The sequence below is a fragment of the Takifugu rubripes genome, chromosome 20 (genome assembly GCF_901000725.2).
Source record: "Takifugu rubripes chromosome 20, fTakRub1.2, whole genome shotgun sequence".
Taxonomy (NCBI): Eukaryota; Metazoa; Chordata; class Actinopteri; order Tetraodontiformes; family Tetraodontidae; genus Takifugu; species Takifugu rubripes.
Window position 1 is genome coordinate 1,532,777 of NC_042304.1, and position 24,440 is coordinate 1,557,216.

The following is a 24,440-nucleotide window of genomic DNA, read 5'->3' on the forward strand; positions in this document are numbered from 1 at the left end:
TCAACAGGAAGGAAGGGATCAACACACTGACATTTATTGTTAAAAAAACAAAACATATTTACAAAGAATGAAACAACTTTTTCCCAGTTTTGGTGTGGAGGGTTGTTGCAGAAATAATTGTTATTTTTGTGCTAAAAAAAGTAAAAAGTTAGGCTTAGGCTTAGTAAAAAAAAAAGAAAAAAAAATAGAAACCCAAGCATATTTACAAAGAATGAAAAACTATCCATGTTAAATTGGAGAAACCATCCTTAAACAGAGGTGGTGGCCTGAGGCACTTCCTATCACCCACATACAATGCAGTCCTCCACTCCTTCCAACAGCAAAACAAACATTCACACCATTCCAGGAGACCTGGTGACTCACCACCATGTGACCCAGCAGACAAAGGGGAGACACCTCAACAGAAACTAGGTGAACGACCCGACCAACGACCCTGCTAACGACTCTCAGGTGACCACCCAGATCATTAGCATGCAAATGGTCCACAGGGGCTAAATATTTTCAAGCTCTCTCCCCAGCGATTTCAGAACTGAAGAAGCCCTCTGGATAGAAGGCGAAACGTCTTCAAGAGAAGAAACCCAGTCCAGTTGACAGAGAAAACTACCTTGGATTAACTTTTGAACTTTCTTCCTTGTTCCTTCTTCCGGCATTAATGATTTTCTTTTCTTATCTTCGGTGACTCGTTTTATGGGATGATTATTGTCCCAATCTGGAAACATCTCGAACATTTCGACATGTTCCGTGCGATTACACACGTAGCCCTTTTGTTTAAAGTAATGGAACCACATGCCCCATTCCTTAGGGTCAATCAGGCCAAAGTCACTCCCTATCTTTGTCATCATATTAAATCTGACGCACCTCTCTCTTATTGGAATAGCATGCATCAGGTGAGTCGTTCCTCCAATCTGTACTCTGTTCACGTCCCCGTTCGATGTCATGACGATAGGTGTCTGTTGTATCTTTGCACTTCCTCGTCCTGATCACATTAGCCCAACCGGATCCTCTTCTTCCGCAGCGGCGTATATAGCTTCTATTTTAGCGCTTTGCTCTTTTCCGCTTCCCATCATCGCGTCGATTATTTTACACCAAACGTTCCCGAAATTCTTTCGAATCCATTTGCTCGTTTTAGTGTTTATATTTTCACCGCCTAGCAACACATGCATGTGCCAATCGGTATCTCTTCCCGCGTTCTAGTTGGTAAAAGTATTTGGTCTTCGCCATGTTCCAATTTTGAATCAGGTGTAAAATGTATTACTGTATTTAAGGAAAAACAAACCAATGATTAACCTCAGTGAAAGCCCTGGGCAACACTAAATACAAAATACCAAAATAAGTGTGATTGGTAAAAACAGGTCCATGCTTCCTCTTCCCCTCCTTCCATTGGTCCACCTCACTTAACACCCATGATTTGCCCCTAATCTGAAAACCATGTCCCTGGACAGTTGTATTATGGAGAAACACCAGCGCTTTAGCAGGATTGAGGTAAGAGATTATGAGGCACATGTTATTTGTTGCTTGTTTATTTACAAAAACTGATCATTAATGATTTGGTCATTATCATTCTAGAAATGTATAATAACTATTTGTTAAAGTTACTGCATGTGTTTGTTTGAACACCGGAAATGTAAATTTCAAGATTTTCAATGAAGAAAAAGAAAATACTGTCACGATAACTGTCAGATATTTACCTGATTCTTGGAACAATGTTTATAATTTTGTAATCTTAGAACCACAGAGAAAATTGCCCAAGACTTCCTGAATGGTGTCGGCAGAGAATTACACAAGGAACTGGTAGCTAAGGATAAAATCAACAAACACACAAGCTACATTTCAGGTGATCTTAACATTCTTATATTACAAAAAAAAAACAATTCATATGTGCTGATGGATGAATAACTTTCTTTCAGGACCCTGGTTAGACATGCGTCTTAAAAATCGCAAATCTTTACTGCACTTCAATGTTTTTGCACTGCTTCCACCAGACCCAAAGACAGAGTATAATCAACAGTTGGTGCGGGCCACCAATCTGCTGTGCTCAACTTTGCGCTACATGAAAACACTGCGAGCTGGCCTACTGGAGCCAAATGTTTTACACTTCCAGCCTTATGGAGCTCAGATGGTTGACGCCTACCCACTGGACATGTCTCAGTACCATCGTGTCTTTAACACAACTCGAATTCCAGGACAGGGCCGAGATGAGCTCTTTACTAATGAGAAAGGCCACCATGTTCTTGTTATGAGAAATGGCAACATGTATGTTTTTGATGTTGTAGACAGGGATGGCAACTTGTTGAAGCCTACAGAGATCCAGGCCCACTTGAACTACATTTTGACTGACCTGACACCAGCACCTGCCTTTCCTATTGGAATCTTGACCAGTGAGAACCGAGACGTGTGGGCCGAACTGAGGGACAAACTGGTAAATTGTGGAAATACAGACAATTTAAGGCTTGTGGACAGCGCTGTTTGCTGTCTCTGTCTGGATGATGCAAGTATGAAGAAGGGTGATGACATGTTACATAGTTTGCTGCTGGCTAATGGCTGCAATCGGTGGCTTGATAAGTCTTTCAGTCTCCATGTTTCAAAATCTGGTGAAGCTGGCATTTGCATGGAGCACTCCTGGGGTGATGGCATGACCATGACTGATATTTTGGAAAAAATCTACAAAGACTCAACAGAGCAGCCGCAGGTGCACCCAGGCTCTGTTGCTGCTGCCGTGGATTCAGCTTCTGCTGTGCATCAGTTACAGTTTAACCTGGACAGTGTGCTGAAGAACGGCATCAAGAAAGCCAATGACAACTTTGATTTACATGTGTCACAACTCAGTATTGATTTTATGATCTTTGGGAAAGGTGGAAAGGAAACAATGAAGAAAAATAACTTGAGCCCCGACAGTATGGCCCAGCTTGCTTTTCAAATGGGCTTCCTGAGGATGCGCTGTTCCTACGGCTGAGGCATGCAGTATGACGAGATTCAAGCATGGTCGTTTAGAGTTTATTCCATCAGCCACCACCTACACAAAACAATGTTCTAATGCCTTCGTTTGTCAGCAAGACCAACACAGCGTACAACAACTAAAGGCCATGCTCTACCAGTGCTCCAGGTACCACAGGCAGCTTGTCAAAGAAGCATCTATGGGTGAGTTTAACATTTTTGCAGATATAATTTGTGACACCATAAATGCAAAGAAAGGGGAGGAGATACTTTTTAATATTTTAGAACAACCTTCAAAAATTAATTACATCTCACAACGTCACTTCTAATTTGACTAGAAAAGCAAACAAAACAAAAAGGTAAGCCTTTGGTTTTACACATTGGGCTGGAGTCAGTTGAATAGGCGAGGGCTCTCACTAAGAGGGAAGAACCCTTCAAAAAAGAGAAATCAGCCCAAACCACCAAATATTCACTAAGTGCAGAAAAATCCACTTCCCAGATAACCTCAGACAGGACAGGAGAGAGCCCACCACCCGAGCACCACTATCTCCAGCAACTAAAAGAAGCAACTGATAACCAATGGTTAAGAAACAATAACTCCTTTTCTCCCCCCAGCTCCACAGATTATAACCCAGTCACATTCGCCATCAGCCAATTCACTGAATTCACTGATGCTCTAGGGCGGGGTTGGCAACCCACGGCTGTAGAGCCGCATGCGGCTCTTTAGTGCCTCCCTAGTGGCTCTGTGGAGCTTTTTGAAAAATATGATAATGGAAAAAGGTGGTGTGAATATATAATTTGTGTAGCAGGAAAAACATGACACACGTTCTTAAAGTTTTCCAATGCTGTAAAAATGTGTATAAGAAATATTTAATTTCAACATCTCATTATAACGGAAGTTAAACTTACAGCACCATCTTACAGCAGAGTGGTCATGTGGTTAGTCATTCTCTCCACGATGCTCATTATATATATTAGCCTACTTATCATTTTGAAAGTAGGCTAATATAGCTAATATAGACACTTACAGCATGTGTTGCCTTTATAATAAGGCTTATATAAGGCTTATATAAGGCACCAGACAGATTGTTTTTGTTTGGTCCAATATGGCTCTTTTAACATTTTGAGTTTCTGACCCCTGCTCCCCTGTCCCCTGCTGTTTTAGATAGGACATCTGGGAGTTTTTTGGAACCCGTACAAGTTATTTTACAGGCATTTCTGGCTCTAGTAAACATATGTTGAACTTTTTTCTTGACAGAACATACTGCATTTACTGTGTGTGATATTTTATAACCACAGCATAAAAGTGACTCTCAAGGAGATAAAAGCTACTACTGTACAATGATATACTGTACATCTGCCAACAGGGAGTGCAGCAGCTTCCTCAGAACACACCTTCCTGAGCCCTTGCCTGATCAGAGGTCAAATCACAGAGGGTGTTACAACTATACAGATTGGCAAACAATAAAATTGGGCTCTCCATAATGATAATTCCGATTATAATAATTTGTAGATCGAGCAATCTTATGTCCTTCCGTCAGTTTACCACATTTCTTACTTTTCCTTGTTCAGTCTTGTTCAGATAATAATATTAATAATAATAATAATAATATGACGTTGTGGTTGTGTCATCGGATTTGCGGCCACATGTTTTGGACACTCGGGTAAAGAGAGGGGCGGAGCTGTCAACTGATCACCACCTGGTGGTGAGCTGGCTGGACGCCTCCCTGGTGAGGTGTTAAGGGCATGTCCCTCCGGTAGGAGACCCCCGGGAAGACCCAGGACACGTTGGAGAGACTATGTCTCTCGACTGGTCTGGGAACGCCTCGGGATCCGTCCGGATGAGCTGGAAGAAGTAGCTGGGGAGAGGGAAGTCTGGGCTTCTCTTCTTAGGCTGCTGCCCCCGCGACCCGACCCCGGATGGATGGATGTAATAACAATAATACCAAAACAAAAATATTAACAAGAAGTCAGAGAAAAAATGATTTATGTAAGAAGCACACTTCCAATAATCTATCAGGATTGATTCATAAACTCCAAAAAATAGTTATTTATGAATGTTTCCTCCATCTCGCTGAGTACCCATCATTGGAACGGTGGTTCTTTTGACTGAAACGCTCATTAATATGATTTTTTCAAAACATTTATTGAATCGTCGGAATCGGAAGCTCTATTGATGAGTCAAGAGAGAGACAGAGAGTTGGAGAGAGAGAGAGGAAAAATGAGAAAGAAAGGAACACCATCCAAGAGGGATTTCATGGGTAATCAAATTTGTGCTATGTTGTCATTAACATTAAACATTATTTTTCTGTCTGACAGGCCAAGGTTTATACTGTCATCTCTATGGTCTGCGTGACCTGGCGCTTTCCAAGGACCAGGAACTGCACAGCCTGTATACAGATTGTGACCTAGATGGCTTCACCTTGTCTACCAGCACAGTCGTCACCTCATTGTTAACAGTCTTTGCCCCAGATGTGCCTGATGGATTTGGTGTTCACTATTTTCTTCAGGATAATTCCATAAATTGCTCTTTTGCTAGCTACCAGGCTGACAGTCACAAGGATTTTAGTCGATGTGTGAACAAGGGATAGCCGCGTTTATAGCTATATGTTGGCCTGCCCACCTCCGACCCTGCTGACCCACTCTACTTTTATACCAGCAGCTTTTACTATTAATTTATTTCCCTGATCTCTGCCTATTCTCTCCTCTACCCGTCCTCCCCCTTCTCCTCTCTCTCTATCCAGCCGGCTATCAGCAGGAGGGTCCCTCTACATGATCCCGGTCCTGCTCAAGGTTTCTTCCTGTTAAAGGGAAGTTTTTCTTTCTACTGTTGCTTGTTGGGGGTCAGGCCCTGGGATTCTTCAAAGTGCCTAGAAATAACTTTTATTTTAACAGATGATACCTAAATAAAGGTTGATTAGATTTGATTAATGTATGTTAAAGCCACCTTAACACCATTTCAACAGAGTGTGACATGATGAGGGGCCACGCCCTACCTGTGCTCACTACAATGGGCTCAGATACTCAGGAATCGCGAGAACTGGCCAACCGATCAGAACTGAACTAGTCAACACTGTGCTGAGCCATGCCAGGAATATGGGATGGAATTGTCCAAATGTTCGCCACATATATCAAACTCCTCCCATGTATCAAATTCCCAAATTCACAGGCTAACACAAAAGTGCAATTTGCAGTGAGAGGCTGTTGTCCTAATTTAATCAGAGCTATCAACTGCATACACATTGCTATAAATGCACCATGAGATGATTTTATTTTTATGTAAACAAGAAGCATTTTTATTGAGTCAATGTACAGATCATCTGTGATGAGCAAATGCAATTAGCCAACATTGTTGGGAGGTGGCCCGGATCAACATACGGTTGATGTTTTCCAACCAACATAGTTGGCAACAGGCTACAAGCTGGCATGTTGCAGGATTGGTGGCTTGGTGAATAAATAATTCATTTGTTCTGAAATGTGAAGTTCCTTTTCTTGCATTTCCGTCTCATGGCTTGTTTCCATTATCTGATTGTGCAAGGTGGGGAATACCACCATGTTTATATTTATTTCAGTCAGAAAAACTGTGGATTAATGCAAATAGCACACACAATTATTCCCAGCAGAACATTAATGTTGCAACATTGCAGCTTTTCCAATAGGCTCTGTCTCGATGTATTCATTCCCTGATAATAGTCTGCATAGACATTACAGGGAATTAAAATCAGGCCCCACAAGAATCCCCAAAACAAGCTTGAGCCGCAGAGCCTGATGCTTGCCATTTTATGAGAATTGTGGAGGATCCACCATAAGGCTGAGCAAAACAATTTTGTTTTTGCTTCAAACCCAAGATAGTTAGCAGCAGTTCCTCCCCATTCCACAAGATAAGCAGACTAAGAATGTCAGCATGTGTATCCAGCAGAACTTTTTTTTTTGAGCCTCCTTAAATTGTTGCAATGAATATACAGTGATCCCTCGTTTATCGCGGGAGTTGTGTTCCAAAAATAACACGTGAAAAGTGAAATCCGTGAAGTAGTCAGCTTTATTTTTTTTGATTATTTTACAATGCAATACTGAACTATAGAATGAAACCAAAAATCAAAACCTGTTTTAAAAGCCCAAAATTTGTTTAAAACAATAATTTTAATATAGTAATACAAGGTTGGAAACATTGTCACTGGAGTATTTCCCAGTCCCAGCTGTGCCTCTTCGTCCTGACTCCGCTCCGCTGGAGCGTCTGTTTCTACTGAAGGCGCAGGAGTCTTTCTCCGAGAGAAGAACATTGTTATGGGTAGTTATTGGCGCTCTTTCTTTTTCTGAGCAAGAAGATTTTTATAAACGGATATGCCACCTTCGGTGGGTGTAACGGTTGACGACAACGCCACCTGGGGAATTTCGCCCCAGGAATTAACCAGTGAACAGGCACACGCAGATAAGTTTCTATTCCAGAGGCAGAGACGGGATTGAGGGTTATGTGCTACAATTTTATTAAATCCAATACTCAACAAATAACTCGGCTGTACAAAAGTTAAATTAACAAAAGGGGTGGACAGGCCTGGGGCCCCACCGGCAGGTAAAACTCAATTAGGGGAGATAACTAAACTAAAAACACCCGTGCTACTGCAAGCAAAACCACACACAAGGGGTGTGATGAAAACGCCCTCCACCAGGGGTTGGGTCCCCGCCGTGGCCCGCAGCACCTGTCCACAAAGAAAAGGAACAATTAAATTTTCAGTGGTAAACAATTAGACACGACGAATACACACACACACACACACACACACACACACAGGCAATTAAATGGTGACCAGATCGTCTAAAAGAACACAACGTCAACCAATAAACGAAAACAAACAAAACCTAAGAGTAAATATAACTTGGAAATACAATTTACACACTGTTAAGAATCTAAATTGACGGCAATAGCTCCGTGGTCGCCTCGGCGGCACCACTACGTCTCAGCGCCGTTTTCTCCGAGCGGAGGGGAGAGAGCATGAGAGAGAGAGCGAGAGAGAGAGCAAGAGCGAACAGGATAGAGTCCCGAACTCAAGGACTGAGCCAAAGCAGCAGTGGGTCCAGTAGGCGAGGTAATCTGTGCCGACTGTATTTGGTGGCACCACCACTCCGTGAGGGGTTCCCGCTGGGGCAACGCGACCCACTGACACCAGCCGGCAGCCAACTGCAGCAAGAACAGCCCCATTACCATTTATCAACTGAGTGGGGGAGTCAGTGACGCGCATTGCTGCGCCTTACCTGCCCAGTGCAAACTGGCGCGCGCGCCCTCACGGCAAAGCGCTCTAGCACTAGAAGTCCCAGAGAGGGGCCATTTGGCGTTTTTACCTAGAAAACCCACAAGAGGTGCCAATTGGCCCCAAGTCCCCCCCCTGTGGACACTCATTTTGTTATGGAAATGTGGCTGTTAGTGGCACACGGGCGGAGCTACTTGAACCTGTGTGGGGGAGGAGACATACCTTACGGCTCAGGAGGTTCTTTTGAGAGCAAGCTTAAGTTGTGAGATGGATAAATACCTCAGTGAACATAGCCATCAAGACTTAAACTGGACTATGAGCTGTATGCAGTGGAAAGGATCAACAGGAAGGAAGGGATCAACACACTGACATTTATTGTTAAAAAAACAAAACATATTTACAAAGAATGAAACAACTTTTTCCCAGTTTTGGTGTGGAGGGTTGTTGCAGAAATAATTGTTATTTTTGTGCTAAAAAAAAGTAAAAAGTTAGGCTTAGGCTTAGTAAAAAAAAAAGAAAAAAAAAAGAAACCCAAGCATATTTACAAAGAATGAAAAACTATCCATGTTAAATTGGAGAAACCATCCTTAACACTAGAAGTCCCAGAGAGCGGCCATTTGGCCTTTTACCTAGAAAACCCACAAGACGGCCAATTGGCCCCAAGTCCCCCCTGTGGACACTCATTTTGTTATGGAAATGTGGCTGTTAGTGGCACACGGCCGGAGCCACTTGAACCTGTGTGGGGGAGGGGACATACCTTACAGCTCAGGAGGTTCTTTTGAGAGCAAGCTTTAGTTGTGAGATGGATAAATACCTCAGTGAACATAGCCATAAAGACTTAAACTGGACTATGAGCTGTATGCAGTGGAAAGGATCAACAGGAAGGAAGGGATCAACACACTGACAACAAAACAAAACATATTTACAAAGAATGAAAAAGCAACTTTTTCCCAGTTTTGGTGTGGAGGGTTGTTGCAGAAGTAATTGTTATTTTTGTGCTAAAAAAAGTAAAAAGTTAGGCTTAGGCTTAGTAAAAAAAAAAGAAAAAAAAGAAACCCAAGCATATTTACAAAGAATGAAAAACTATCCATGTTAAATTGGAGAAACCATCCTTAAACAGAGGTGGTGGCCTGAGGCACTTCCTATCACCCACATACAATGCAGTCCTCCACTCCTTCCAACAGCAAAACAAACATTCACACCATTCCAGGAGACCTGGTGACTCACCACCATGTGACCCAGCAGACAAAGGGGAGACACCTCAACAGAAACTAGGTGAACGACCCGACCAACGACCCTGCTAACGACTCTCAGGTGACCACCCAGATCATTAGCATGCAAATGGCCCACAGGGGCTAAATATTTTCAAGCTCTCTCCCCAGCGATTTCAGAACTGAAGAAGCCCTCTGGATAGAAGGCGAAACGTCTTCAAGAGAAGAAACCCAGTCCAGTTGACAGAGAAAACTACCTTGGATTAACTTTTGAACTTTCTTCCTTGTTCCTTCTTCCGGCATTAATGATTTTCTTTTCTTATCTTCGGTGACTCGTTTTATGGGATGATTATTGTCCCAATCTGGAAACATCTCGAACATTTCGACATGTTCCGTGCGATTACACACGTAGCCCTTTTGTTTAAAGTAATGGAACCACATGCCCCATTCCTTAGGGTCAATCAGGCCAAAGTCACTCCCTATCTTTGTCATCATATTAAATCTGACGCACCTCTCTCTTATTGGAATAGCGTGCATCAGGTGAGTCGTTCCTCCAATCTGTACTCTGTTCACGTCCCCGTTCGATGCCATGACGATAGGTGTCTGTTGTATCTTTGCACTTCCTCGTCCTGATCACATTAGCCCAACCAGATCCTCTTCTTCCGCAGCGGCGTATATAGCTTCTATTTTAGCGCTTTGCTCTTTTCCGCTTCCCATCATCACCCATTATTTTACACCAAATGTTCCCGAAATTCTTTCGAATCCATTTGCTCGTTTTAGCGTTTATATTTTCGCCGCCTAGCAACACATGCATGTGCCAATCGGTATCTCTTCCCGCGTTCTAGTTGGTAAAAGTATTTGGTCTTCGCCATGTTCCAATTTTGAATCAGGTGTAAAATGTATTACTGTATTTAAGGAAAAACAAACCAATGATTAACCTCAGTGAAAGCCCTGGGCAACACTAAATACAAAATACCAAAATAAGTGTGATTGGTAAAAACAGGTCCATGCTTCCTCTTCCCCTCCTTCCATTGGTCCACCTCACTTAACACCCATGATTTGCCCCTAATCTGAAAACCATGTCCCTGGACAGTTGTATTATGGAGAAACACCAGCGCTTTAGCAGGATTGAGGTAAGAGATTATGAGGCACATGTTATTTGTTGCTTGTTTAGCATCGGTGCTCCACAGGGGACTGTGCTGTCCCCCATCCTCTTCACTCTGTACACCTCGGACTTCTGTTACAACTCTGAAATGTGTCACATTCAGAAGTTCGCTGATGACACAGCCATCGTTGGATGTATCAGAGACGACCAAGAGGAGGAGTACCGGTGCCTGGTCAGGGACTTTGTTGCCTGGTGCCACAACAACGGTCTGCAGCTCAACACCTCCAAAACCAAAGAACTGGTCATTGACTTTGGGAGGGACCGACCGAGACCTAGACCAGTTCAGATAGGAACGGGGGAGGTGGAGGGCGTGCAGACCTACAAATATCTTGGGCTGTGGCTGGACAACAGGCTGGACTGGACAAGCAACACGAGTTAGCTGTACAAGAAGACCCAGAGCAGGATGTACTTCCTGAGGAGACTCAGATCCTTCAACATCTGCAGGAAACTCCTCTGGATGTTCTATCAGTCTGTGGTCGCCAGCGTCCTGTCCTACGCTGTGGTGTGCTGGGGGGGGGGAGTGCGACAAAAGCGGACCTCTCCAGGCTGGAGAAGCTGATCAGGCGGGCCAGCTCGGTGGTGGGGATGAAGCTGAAACCTCTGGCGACAGTGGCAGAGAGGAGAACTATTGACAAGCTGCGGAGCATCATGGACAATGACCGCCACCCTCTGCACACTGTCATCCACAGCCAGAGAAGCCTGATCAGCCAGAGGCTGCGCCTCCCCAAGTTCAGGACCAACAGACTGGGGAACTCATTCATCCCCCGAGCCATCAGGCTGTTCAACTCCTCACAGGGGGGGAGGAGGGCCAACAGGAGAACTGGAACATTTTTATAGTTTTATATTTATATTCTATTTAATTTATTCTATTTTATTTCTTATTTTATTATATTTTTATTATCTTTAATAGGTTTAATGGGGTGTAATGGTGGTGGGAAATTTTGTAGATGCTTGTAGATCTTTGGAGATGCTAATTTCCCCGGTGGACACCCCCTAAAGGGATCAATAAAGTACTCTTGAATCTTGAATCTATGCAGACTATTATCAGGGAATGAATACATCGAGACAGAGCCTGATGGAAAAGCTGCAATGTTGCAACATTAATGTTCTGCTGGGAACTGGGAATAATTGTGCGCTATAAAGTATTTGCGTTAATCCACAGTTTTCTGACTGAAATAAATATAAACATGGTGGGATTCCCCACTTTGCACAATCAGATAATGGAAACAAGCCATGAGACGAAAATGCCTTCCTAACACATTTTTATTGAATAGAAGGTTTAGTTGATTTAGTATTTTACACGACGTCGCTTCCTTCCTTCGAGTATAGCGAATGATTCTGATCCGTCGTTTTTCACCATTCCGTTTCTTTCGATTAGGTTTCTCGTTGATTTGTTAGAGATTTGATCGAGACGCGTAAAGTAGTAACCCAAATTTCTCTGAGCCGGAGTCCAGGTTTCAGCTTCCATTACGAGAGTATACTGTATCTTAAACGTAGCGAATTGAGTCAGGAACGAGTTGTTCACAGAGTTTGGAGAGTAAGTTTCGATCGGTTGTTCTTCGACTTGATAGAACGATTGCCACGGTACGTTTGACATTTCGAACGCTCCGCATAGATTAATTTTCTGTCTGAGATCAGCTTCGATATTTTTGCACCATATGGCTCCGCAGGGATACGTAAAGTTCTTGTAGTCGGCAACGGTAGTCGGATGCCACGACGTCCCAGTCTCATTCTTGCGGTACGTAGTAGCGATATTGCTGCAGCACCGCAGGCCTATGATTAATGAACCCCAAACTTCTGATCGAGAGTCCATCACCGGCCCACGGTAACTGAGCGTTATGATCGCAAGCGATTTTCAGTTGTCCGCAGAGATCGTTTGAGTACGATACAGTTTGTGCCGCGCCTTCTCCGTTGACCGTCTTCTGTTTGACGTTGACATCGTACAGTCGTTTCTTTAGACTTTTGATTTTCACCGAGCCGAACGTATTGATAATGTACTGAGCCTGCGCCGGACTGAAGAAGCAACCCCACTGATTAACGTGTTCAGTGTACCACGGCGTCTTTACGATTGTTTCGTGTTGTACGTTCTTAGCTCCAAAGTTTTCGTACGATACGTCGAATTCGTCTTCAATCTCCCAGTTCGAGACTTTTTTGTAATCGTAAGACTCTGGTTGCTTCAGTACGCACTTTCTCGTCATGCTGGCTACGATAGTACATTTGCCGTCCGGACCCCAGTACCACGTAACTCTATTGTCGTCGTTTCCAGTCGATAGACTGACTCCTCCGCCTCCGCCTCCGCTACCGTTCGTATTCGGACCCGCCAGTCCAGCTTTAGCGGTATCAGTCTCATCACCAATCATTTGTACCGTATTGGCCCGAATATAAGACGTTGTTTTTTGCGTTGAAATAAGACTGAAAAAGTGGGGGTCGTCTTACATTCGCGGTCTAGACATTATACCCATTCACAACGCTAGATGGCGCCAGATATATTTAAAGCGAATGCTGAACTTAACGTCCCAGGCCAAAGCGAACCCCTGTCACGAAGAAGAAAAATAAAAATAGCGGTAGCATGAAGAAGAAAAGTAAAAAATAGCGGTAAGAAAGAAAAGAGAAGAAAATAAGAGAAGAGATAACATAAAATAGAGAAATGTAGCGACAATCTGGAGAAAAGTGGGTCGAAGACCTTTTCGTTTCGGCGCCTTTCTCTCTTCTAACGCTTGCTAAGCTTCTGCTCTCTTTGTCTCTCTTTCCTCTTTTTCTCTCTTTGCGGTTTCTTCTTCTTCCTTATTTTCTTTGCTGTCCGGTTCGTCTAATTTCGGTGTAATCTTTTTCTTGATTTTGAATACAACGCGCCCAAAACGACCTCCGTACGATTTGTCTCCCTTGAGCTCGTCGATGAATTTCTGATCGGCCTTGTTGAAACGCCAGTACGGATTCTTTCCTTGTTTAATATAATCACTGTAGCTATAATCATGTCTCTTTGCAGCAGCGTCAGCAAAATATACAGGCTCACCGTTTTCGAGCGGATTTCCCGGTCCCAAGTAATTATACCCTGGAAACAGGAGTCCCCTTTTCAGCAATCTGATCAGCGGCATTAGAATTCTTTACCGTCCCAATTGATACGTTCGTAGACTTCGATATCCTCCCGAGTGACGCCGTCCGGCAGCGACTTCTCTTTATCTTCTTCCTTTGACTCTGCCCCGTTACTTAGATCTTCAATTATTAACTTTTGAAGTCTGTGTAAATTCTCAGTCATCCAGGTCATTGTATCCAAGGTAGTTTTCTCTGTCAACTGGACTGGGTTTCTTCTCTTGAAGACGTTTCGCCTTCTATCCAGAGGGCTTCTTCAGTTCTGAAATCGCTGGGGAGAGAGCTTGAAAATATTTAGCCCCTGTGGGCCATTTGCATGCTAATGATCTGGGTGGTCACCTGAGAGTCGTTAGCAGGGTCGTTGGTCGGGTCGTTCACCTAGTTTCTGTTGAGGTGTCTCCCCTTTGTCTGCTGGGTCACATGGTGGTGAGTCACCAGGTCTCCTGGAATGGTGTGAATGTTTGTTTTGCTGTTGGAAGGAGTGGAGGACTGCATTGTATGTGGGTGATAGGAAGTGCCTCAGGCCACCACCTCTGTTTAAGGATGGTTTCTCCAATTTAACATGGATAGTTTTTCATTCTTTGTAAATATGCTTGGGTTTCTTTTTTTTTTCTTTTTTTTTTACTAAGCCTAAGCCTAACTTTTTACTTTTTTTTAGCACAAAAATAACAATTATTTCTGCAACAACCCTCCACACCAAAACTGGGAAAAAGTTGTTTCATTCTTTGTAAATATGTTTTGTTTTTTTAACAATAAATGTCAGTGTGTTGATCCCTTCCTTCCTGTTGATCCTTTCCACTGCATACAGCTCATAGTCCAGTTTAAGTCTTGATGGCTATGTTCACTGAGGTATTTATCCATCTCACAACTTAAGCTTGCTCTCAAAAGAACCTCCTGAGCCGTAAGGTATGTCTCCTCCCCCACACAGGTTCAAGTAGCTCCGCCCGTGTGCCACTAACAGCCACATTTCCATAACAAAATGAGTGTCCACAGGGGGGGACTTGGGGCCAATTGGCACCTCTTGTGGGTTTTCTAGGTAAAAACAGTGTGTAAGTTGTGAGATGGATAAATACCTCAGTGAACATAGCCATCAAGACTTAAACTGGACTATGAGCTGTATGCAGTGGAAAGGATCAACAGGAAGGAAGGGATCAACACACTGACATTTATTGTTAAAAAAACAAAACATATTTACAAAGAATGAAACAACTTTTTCCCAGTTTTGGTGTGGAGGGTTGTTGCAGAAATAATTGTTATTTTTGTGCTAAAAAAAGTAAAAAGTTAGGCTTAGGCTTAGTAAAAAAAAAAGAAAAAAAAATAGAAACCCAAGCATATTTACAAAGAATGAAAAACTATCCATGTTAAATTGGAGAAACCATCCTTAAACAGAGGTGGTGGCCTGAGGCACTTCCTATCACCCACATACAATGCAGTCCTCCACTCCTTCCAACAGCAAAACAAACATTCACACCATTCCAGGAGACCTGGTGACTCACCACCATGTGACCCAGCAGACAAAGGGGAGACACCTCAACAGAAACTAGGTGAACGACCCGACCAACGACCCTGCTAACGACTCTCAGGTGACCACCCAGATCATTAGCATGCAAATGGTCCACAGGGGCTAAATATTTTCAAGCTCTCTCCCCAGCGATTTCAGAACTGAAGAAGCCCTCTGGATAGAAGGCGAAACGTCTTCAAGAGAAGAAACCCAGTCCAGTTGACAGAGAAAACTACCTTGGATTAACTTTTGAACTTTCTTCCTTGTTCCTTCTTCCGGCATTAATGATTTTCTTTTCTTATCTTCGGTGACTCGTTTTATGGGATGATTATTGTCCCAATCTGGAAACATCTCGAACATTTCGACATGTTCCGTGCGATTACACACGTAGCCCTTTTGTTTAAAGTAATGGAACCACATGCCCCATTCCTTAGGGTCAATCAGGCCAAAGTCACTCCCTATCTTTGTCATCATATTAAATCTGACGCACCTCTCTCTTATTGGAATAGCATGCATCAGGTGAGTCGTTCCTCCAATCTGTACTCTGTTCACGTCCCCGTTCGATGTCATGACGATAGGTGTCTGTTGTATCTTTGCACTTCCTCGTCCTGATCACATTAGCCCAACCGGATCCTCTTCTTCCGCAGCGGCGTATATAGCTTCTATTTTAGCGCTTTGCTCTTTTCCGCTTCCCATCATCGCGTCGATTATTTTACACCAAACGTTCCCGAAATTCTTTCGAATCCATTTGCTCGTTTTAGTGTTTATATTTTCACCGCCTAGCAACACATGCATGTGCCAATCGGTATCTCTTCCCGCGTTCTAGTTGGTAAAAGTATTTGGTCTTCGCCATGTTCCAATTTTGAATCAGGTGTAAAATGTATTACTGTATTTAAGGAAAAACAAACCAATGATTAACCTCAGTGAAAGCCCTGGGCAACACTAAATACAAAATACCAAAATAAGTGTGATTGGTAAAAACAGGTCCATGCTTCCTCTTCCCCTCCTTCCATTGGTCCACCTCACTTAACACCCATGATTTGCCCCTAATCTGAAAACCATGTCCCTGGACAGTTGTATTATGGAGAAACACCAGCGCTTTAGCAGGATTGAGGTAAGAGATTATGAGGCACATGTTATTTGTTGCTTGTTTATTTACAAAAACTGATCATTAATGATTTGGTCATTATCATTCTAGAAATGTATAATAACTATTTGTTAAAGTTACTGCATGTGTTTGTTTGAACACCGGAAATGTAAATTTCAAGATTTTCAATGAAGAAAAAGAAATACTGTCACGATAACTGTCAGATATTTACCTGATTCTTGGAACAATGTTTATAATTTTGTAATCTTAGAACCACAGAGAAAATTGCCCAAGACTTCCTGAATGGTGTCGGCAGAGAATTACACAAGGAACTGGTAGCTAAGGATAAAATCAACAAACACACAAGCTACATTTCAGGTGATCTTAACATTCTTATATTACAAAAAAAAAACAATTCATATGTGCTGATGGATGAATAACTTTCTTTCAGGACCCTGGTTAGACATGCGTCTTAAAAATCGCAAATCTTTACTGCACTTCAATGTTTTTGCACTGCTTCCACCAGACCCAAAGACAGAGTATAATCAACAGTTGGTGCGGGCCACCAATCTGCTGTGCTCAACTTTGCGCTACATGAAAACACTGCGAGCTGGCCTACTGGAGCCAAATGTTTTACACTTCCAGCCTTATGGAGCTCAGATGGTTGACGCCTACCCACTGGACATGTCTCAGTACCATCGTGTCTTTAACACAACTCGAATTCCAGGACAGGGCCGAGATGAGCTCTTTACTAATGAGAAAGGCCACCATGTTCTTGTTATGAGAAATGGCAACATGTATGTTTTTGATGTTGTAGACAGGGATGGCAACTTGTTGAAGCCTACAGAGATCCAGGCCCACTTGAACTACATTTTGACTGACCTGACACCAGCACCTGCCTTTCCTATTGGAATCTTGACCAGTGAGAACCGAGACGTGTGGGCCGAACTGAGGGACAAACTGGTAAATTGTGGAAATACAGACAATTTAAGGCTTGTGGACAGCGCTGTTTGCTGTCTCTGTCTGGATGATGCAAGTATGAAGAAGGGTGATGACATGTTACATAGTTTGCTGCTGGCTAATGGCTGCAATCGGTGGCTTGATAAGTCTTTCAGTCTCCATGTTTCAAAATCTGGTGAAGCTGGCATTTGCATGGAGCACTCCTGGGGTGATGGCATGACCATGACTGATATTTTGGAAAAAATCTACAAAGACTCAACAGAGCAGCCGCAGGTGCACCCAGGCTCTGTTGCTGCTGCCGTGGATTCAGCTTCTGCTGTGCATCAGTTACAGTTTAACCTGGACAGTGTGCTGAAGAACGGCATCAAGAAAGCCAATGACAACTTTGATTTACATGTGTCACAACTCAGTATTGATTTTATGATCTTTGGGAAAGGTGGAAAGGAAACAATGAAGAAAAATAACTTGAGCCCCGACAGTATGGCCCAGCTTGCTTTTCAAATGGGCTTCCTGAGGATGCGCTGTTCCTACGGCTGAGGCATGCAGTATGACGAGATTCAAGCATGGTCGTTTAGAGTTTATTCCATCAGCCACCACCTACACAAAACAATGTTCTAATGCCTTCGTTTGTCAGCAAGACCAACACAGCGTACAACAACTAAAGGCCATGCTCTACCAGTGCTCCAGGTACCACAGGCAGCTTGTCAAAGAAGCATCTATGGGTGAGTTTAACATTTTTGCAGATATAATTTGTGACACCATAAATGCAAAGAAAGGGGAGGAGATACTTTTTAATATTTTAGAACAACCTTCAAAAATTAATTACATCTCACAACGTCACTTCTAATTTGACTAGAAAAGCAAACAAAACAAAAAGGTAAGCCTTTGGTTTTACACATTGGGCTGGAGTCAGTTGAATAGGCGAGGGCTCTCACTAAGAGGGAAGAACCCTTCAAAAAAGAGAAATCAGCCCAAACCACCAAATATTCACTAAGTGCAGAAAAATCCACTTCCCAGATAACCTCAGACAGGACAGGAGAGAGCCCACCACCCGAGCACCACTATCTCCAGCAACTAAAAGAAGCAACTGATAACCAATGGTTAAGAAACAATAACTCCTTTTCTCCCCCCAGCTCCACAGATTATAACCCAGTCACATTCGCCATCAGCCAATTCACTGAATTCACTGATGCTCTAGGGCGGGGTTGGCAACCCACGGCTGTAGAGCCGCATGCGGCTCTTTAGTGCCTCCCTAGTGGCTCTGTGGAGCTTTTTGAAAAATATGATAATGGAAAAAGGTGGTGTGAATATATAATTTGTGTAGCAGGAAAAACATGACACACGTTCTTAAAGTTTTCCAATGCTGTAAAAATGTGTATAAGAAATATTTAATTTCAACATCTCATTATAACGGAAGTTAAACTTACAGCACCATCTTACAGCAGAGTGGTCATGTGGTTAGTCATTCTCTCCACGATGCTCATTATATATATTAGCCTACTTATCATTTTGAAAGTAGGCTAATATAGCTAATATAGACACTTACAGCATGTGTTGCCTTTATAATAAGGCTTATATAAGGCTTATATAAGGCACCAGACAGATTGTTTTTGTTTGGTCCAATATGGCTCTTTTAACATTTTGAGTTTCTGACCCCTGCTCCCCTGTCCCCTGCTGTTTTAGATAGGACATCTGGGAGTTTTTTGGAACCCGTACAAGTTATTTTACAGGCATTTCTGGCTCTAGTAAACATATGTTGAACTTTTTTCTTGACAGAACATACTGCATTTACTGTGTGTGATATTTTATAACCACAGCATAAAAGTGACTCTCAAGGAGATAAAAAGCTACTACTGTACAATGATATACTGTACATCTGCCAACAGGGAGTGCAGCAGCTTCCTCAGAACACACCTTCCTGAGCCCTTGCCTGATCAGAGGTCAAATCACAGAGGGTGTTACAACTATACAGATTGGCAAACAATAAAATTGGGCTCTCCATAATGATAATTCCGATTATAATAATTTGTAGATCGAGCAATCTTATGTCCTTCCGTCAGTTTACCACATTTCTTACTTTTCCTTGTTCAGTCTTGTTCAGATAATAATATTAATAATAATAATAATAATATGACGTTGTGGTTGTGTCATCGGATTTGCGGCCACATGTTTTGGACACTCGGGTAAAGAGAGGGGCGGAGCTGTCAACTGATCACCACCTGGTGGTGAGCTGGCTGGACGCCTCCCTGGTGAGGTGTTAAGGGCATGTCCCTCCGGTAGGAGACCCCCGGGAAGACCCAGGACACGTTGGAGAGACTATGTCTCTCGACTGGTCTGGGAACGCCTCGGGATCCGTCCGGATGAGCTGGAAGAAGTAGCTGGGGAGAGGGAAGTCTGGGCTTCTCTTCTTAGGCTGCTGCCCCCGCGACCCGACCCCGGATGGATGGATGTAATAACAATAATACCAAAACAAAAATATTAACAAGAAGTCAGAGAAAAAATGATTTATGTAAGAAGCACACTTCCAATAATCTATCAGGATTGATTCATAAACTCCAAAAAATAGTTATTTATGAATGTTTCCTCCATCTCGCTGAGTACCCATCATTGGAACGGTGGTTCTTTTGACTGAAACGCTCATTAATATGATTTTTTCAAAACATTTATTGAATCGTCGGAATCGGAAGCTCTATTGATGAGTCAAGAGAGAGACAGAGAGTTGGAGAGAGAGAGAGGAAAAATGAGAAAGAAAGGAACACCATCCAAGAGGGATTTCATGGGTAATCAAATTTGTGCTATGTTGTCATTAACATTAAACATTATTTTTCTGTCTGACAGGCCAAGGTTTATACTGTCATCTCTATGGTCTGCGTGACCTGGCGCTTTCCAAGGACCAGGAACTGCACAGCCTGTATACAGATTGTGACCTAGATGGCTTCACCTTGTCTACCAGCACAGTCGTCACCTCATTGTTAACAGTCTTTGCCCCAGATGTGCCTGATGGATTTGGTGTTCACTATTTTCTTCAGGATAATTCCATAAATTGCTCTTTTGCTAGCTACCAGGCTGACAGTCACAAGGATTTTAGTCGATGTGTGAACAAGGGATAGCCGCGTTTATAGCTATATGTTGGCCTGCCCACCTCCGACCCTGCTGACCCACTCTACTTTTATACCAGCAGCTTTTACTATTAATTTATTTCCCTGATCTCTGCCTATTCTCTCCTCTACCCGTCCTCCCCCTTCTCCTCTCTCTCTATCCAGCCGGCTATCAGCAGGAGGGTCCCTCTACATGATCCCGGTCCTGCTCAAGGTTTCTTCCTGTTAAAGGGAAGTTTTTTCTTTCTACTGTTGCTTGTTGGGGGTCAGGCCCTGGGATTCTTCAAAGTGCCTAGAAATAACTTTTATTTTAACAGATGATACCTAAATAAAGGTTGATTAGATTTGATTAATGTATGTTAAAGCCACCTTAACACCATTTCAACAGAGTGTGACATGATGAGGGGCCACGCCCTACCTGTGCTCACTACAATGGGCTCAGATACTCAGGAATCGCGAGAACTGGCCAACCGATCAGAACTGAACTAGTCAACACTGTGCTGAGCCATGCCAGGAATATGGGATGGAATTGTCCAAATGTTCGCCACATATATCAAACTCCTCCCATGTATCAAATTCCCAAATTCACAGGCTAACACAAAAGTGCAATTTGCAGTGAGAGGCTGTTGTCCTAATTTAATCAGAGCTATCAACTGCATACACATTGCTATAAATGCACCATGAGATGATTTTATTTTTATGTAAACAAGAAGCATTTTTATTGAGTCAATGTACAGATCATCTGTGATGAGCAAATGCAATTAGCCAACATTGTTGGGAGGTGGCCCGGATCAACATACGGTTGATGTTTTCCAACCAACATAGTTGGCAACAGGCTACAAGCTGGCATGTTGCAGGATTGGTGGCTTGGTGAATAAATAATTCATTTGTTCTGAAATGTGAAGTTCCTTTTCTTGCATTTCCGTCTCATGGCTTGTTTCCATTATCTGATTGTGCAAGGTGGGGAATACCACCATGTTTATATTTATTTCAGTCAGAAAACTGTGGATTAATGCAAATAGCACACACAATTATTCCCAGCAGAACATTAATGTTGCAACATTGCAGCTTTTCCAATAGGCTCTGTCTCGATGTATTCATTCCCTGATAATAGTCTGCATAGACATTACAGGGAATTAAAATCAGGCCCCACAAGAATCCCCAAAACAAGCTTGAGCCGCAGAGCCTGATGCTTGCCATTTTATGAGAATTGTGGAGGATCCACCATAAGGCTGAGCAAAACAATTTTGTTTTTGCTTCAAACCCAAGATAGTTAGCAGCAGTTCCTCCCCATTCCACAAGATAAGCAGACTAAGAATGTCAGCATGTGTATCCAGCAGAACTTTTTTTTTGAGCCTCCTTAAATTGTTGCAATGAATATACAGTGATCCCTCGTTTATCGCGGGAGTTGTGTTCCAAAAATAACACGTGAAAAGTGAAATCCGTGAAGTAGTCAGCTTTATTTTTTTTGATTATTTTACAATGCAATACTGAACTATAGAATGAAACCAAAAATCAAAACCTGTTTTAAAGCCCAAAATTTGTTTAAAACAATAATTTTAATATAGTAATACAAGGTTGGAAACATTGTCACTGGAGTATTTCCCAGTCCCAGCTGTGCCTCTTCGTCCTGACTCCGCTCCGCTGGAGCGTCTGTTTCTACTGAAGGCGCAGGAGTCTTTCTCCGAGAGAAGAACATTGTTATGGGTAGTTATTGGCGCTCTTTCTTTTTCTGAGCAAGAAGATTTTTATAAACGGATATGCCACCTTCGGTGGGTGTAACGGTTGACGACAACGCCACCTGGGGAATTTCGCCCCAGGAATTAACCAGTGAACAGGCACACGCAGATAAGTTTCTATTCCAGAGGCAGAGACGGGATTGAGGGTTATGTGCTACAATTTTATTAAATCCAATACTCAACAAATAACTCGGCTGTACAAAAGTTAAATTAACAAAAGGGGTGGACAGGCCTGGGGCCCCACCGGCAGGTAAAACTCAATTAGGGGAGATAACTAAACTAAAAACACCCGTGCTACTGCAAGCAAAACCACACACAAGGGGTGTGATGAAAACGCCCTCCACCAGGGGTTGGGTCCCCGCCGTGGCCCGCAGCACCTGTCCACAAAGAAAAGGAACAATTAAATTTTCAGTGGTAAACAATTAGACACGACGAATACACACACACACACACACACACACACACAGGCAATTAAATGGTGACCAGATCGTCTAAAAGAACACAACGTCAACCAATAAACGAAAACAAACAAAACCTAAGAGTAAATATAACTTGGAAATACAATTTACACACTGTTAAGAATCTAAATTGACGGCAATAGCTCCGTGGTCGCCTCGGCGGCACCACTACGTCTCAGCGCCGTTTCTCCGAGCGGAGGGGAGAGAGCATGAGAGAGAGAGCGAGAGAGAGAGCAAGAGCGAACAGGATAGAGTCCCGAACTCAAGGACTGAGCCAAAGCAGCAGTGGGTCCAGTAGGCGAGGTAATCTGTGCCGACTGTATTTGGTGGCACCACCACTCCGTGAGGGGTTCCCGCTGGGGCAACGCGACCCACTGACACCAGCCGGCAGCCAACTGCAGCAAGAACAGCCCCATTACCATTTATCAACTGAGTGGGGGAGTCAGTGACGCGCATTGCTGCGCCTTACCTGCCCAGTGCAAACTGGCGCGCGCGCCCTCACGGCAAAGCGCTCTAGCACTAGAAGTCCCAGAGAGGGGCCATTTGGCGTTTTTACCTAGAAAACCCACAAGAGGTGCCAATTGGCCCCAAGTCCCCCCCTGTGGACACTCATTTTGTTATGGAAATGTGGCTGTTAGTGGCACACGGGCGGAGCTACTTGAACCTGTGTGGGGGAGGAGACATACCTTACGGCTCAGGAGGTTCTTTTGAGAGCAAGCTTAAGTTGTGAGATGGATAAATACCTCAGTGAACATAGCCATCAAGACTTAAACTGGACTATGAGCTGTATGCAGTGGAAAGGATCAACAGGAAGGAAGGGATCAACACACTGACATTTATTGTTAAAAAAACAAAACATATTTACAAAGAATGAAACAACTTTTTCCCAGTTTTGGTGTGGAGGGTTGTTGCAGAAATAATTGTTATTTTTGTGCTAAAAAAAAGTAAAAAGTTAGGCTTAGGCTTAGTAAAAAAAAAAGAAAAAAAAAAGAAACCCAAGCATATTTACAAAGAATGAAAAACTATCCATGTTAAATTGGAGAAACCATCCTTAACACTAGAAGTCCCAGAGAGCGGCCATTTGGCCTTTTTACCTAGAAAACCCACAAGACGGCCAATTGGCCCCAAGTCCCCCCTGTGGACACTCATTTTGTTATGGAAATGTGGCTGTTAGTGGCACACGGCCGGAGCCACTTGAACCTGTGTGGGGGAGGGGACATACCTTACAGCTCAGGAGGTTCTTTTGAGAGCAAGCTTTAGTTGTGAGATGGATAAATACCTCAGTGAACATAGCCATAAAGACTTAAACTGGACTATGAGCTGTATGCAGTGGAAAGGATCAACAGGAAGGAAGGGATCAACACACTGACAACAAAACAAAACATATTTACAAAGAATGAAAAAGCAACTTTTTCCCAGTTTTGGTGTGGAGGGTTGTTGCAGAAGTAATTGTTATTTTTGTGCTAAAAAAAGTAAAAAGTTAGGCTTAGGCTTAGTAAAAAAAAAAGAAAAAAAAGAAACCCAAGCATATTTACAAAGAATGAAAAACTATCCATGTTAAATTGGAGAAACCATCCTTAAACAGAGGTGGTGGCCTGAGGCACTTCCTATCACCCACATACAATGCAGTCCTCCACTCCTTCCAACAGCAAAACAAACATTCACACCATTCCAGGAGACCTGGTGACTCACCACCATGTGACCCAGCAGACAAAGGGGAGACACCTCAACAGAAACTAGGTGAACGACCCGACCAACGACCCTGCTAACGACTCTCAGGTGACCACCCAGATCATTAGCATGCAAATGGCCCACAGGGGCTAAATATTTTCAAGCTCTCTCCCCAGCGATTTCAGAACTGAAGAAGCCCTCTGGATAGAAGGCGAAACGTCTTCAAGAGAAGAAACCCAGTCCAGTTGACAGAGAAAACTACCTTGGATTAACTTTTGAA

General features: G+C 43.1%; 2 pseudogenes; both read left to right on the top strand.

Moving 5' to 3' along the window:
• Nucleotides 1-1,157: 1,157 nt before the first annotated feature.
• LOC115247238 (carnitine O-palmitoyltransferase 2, mitochondrial-like) lies at nt 1,158-5,648 on the top strand (annotated as a pseudogene).
• A 10,067-nt stretch (nt 5,649-15,715) lies between these two features.
• LOC115247239 (carnitine O-palmitoyltransferase 2, mitochondrial-like) lies at nt 15,716-20,427 on the top strand (annotated as a pseudogene).
• Nucleotides 20,428-24,440: the final 4,013 nt, after the last annotated feature.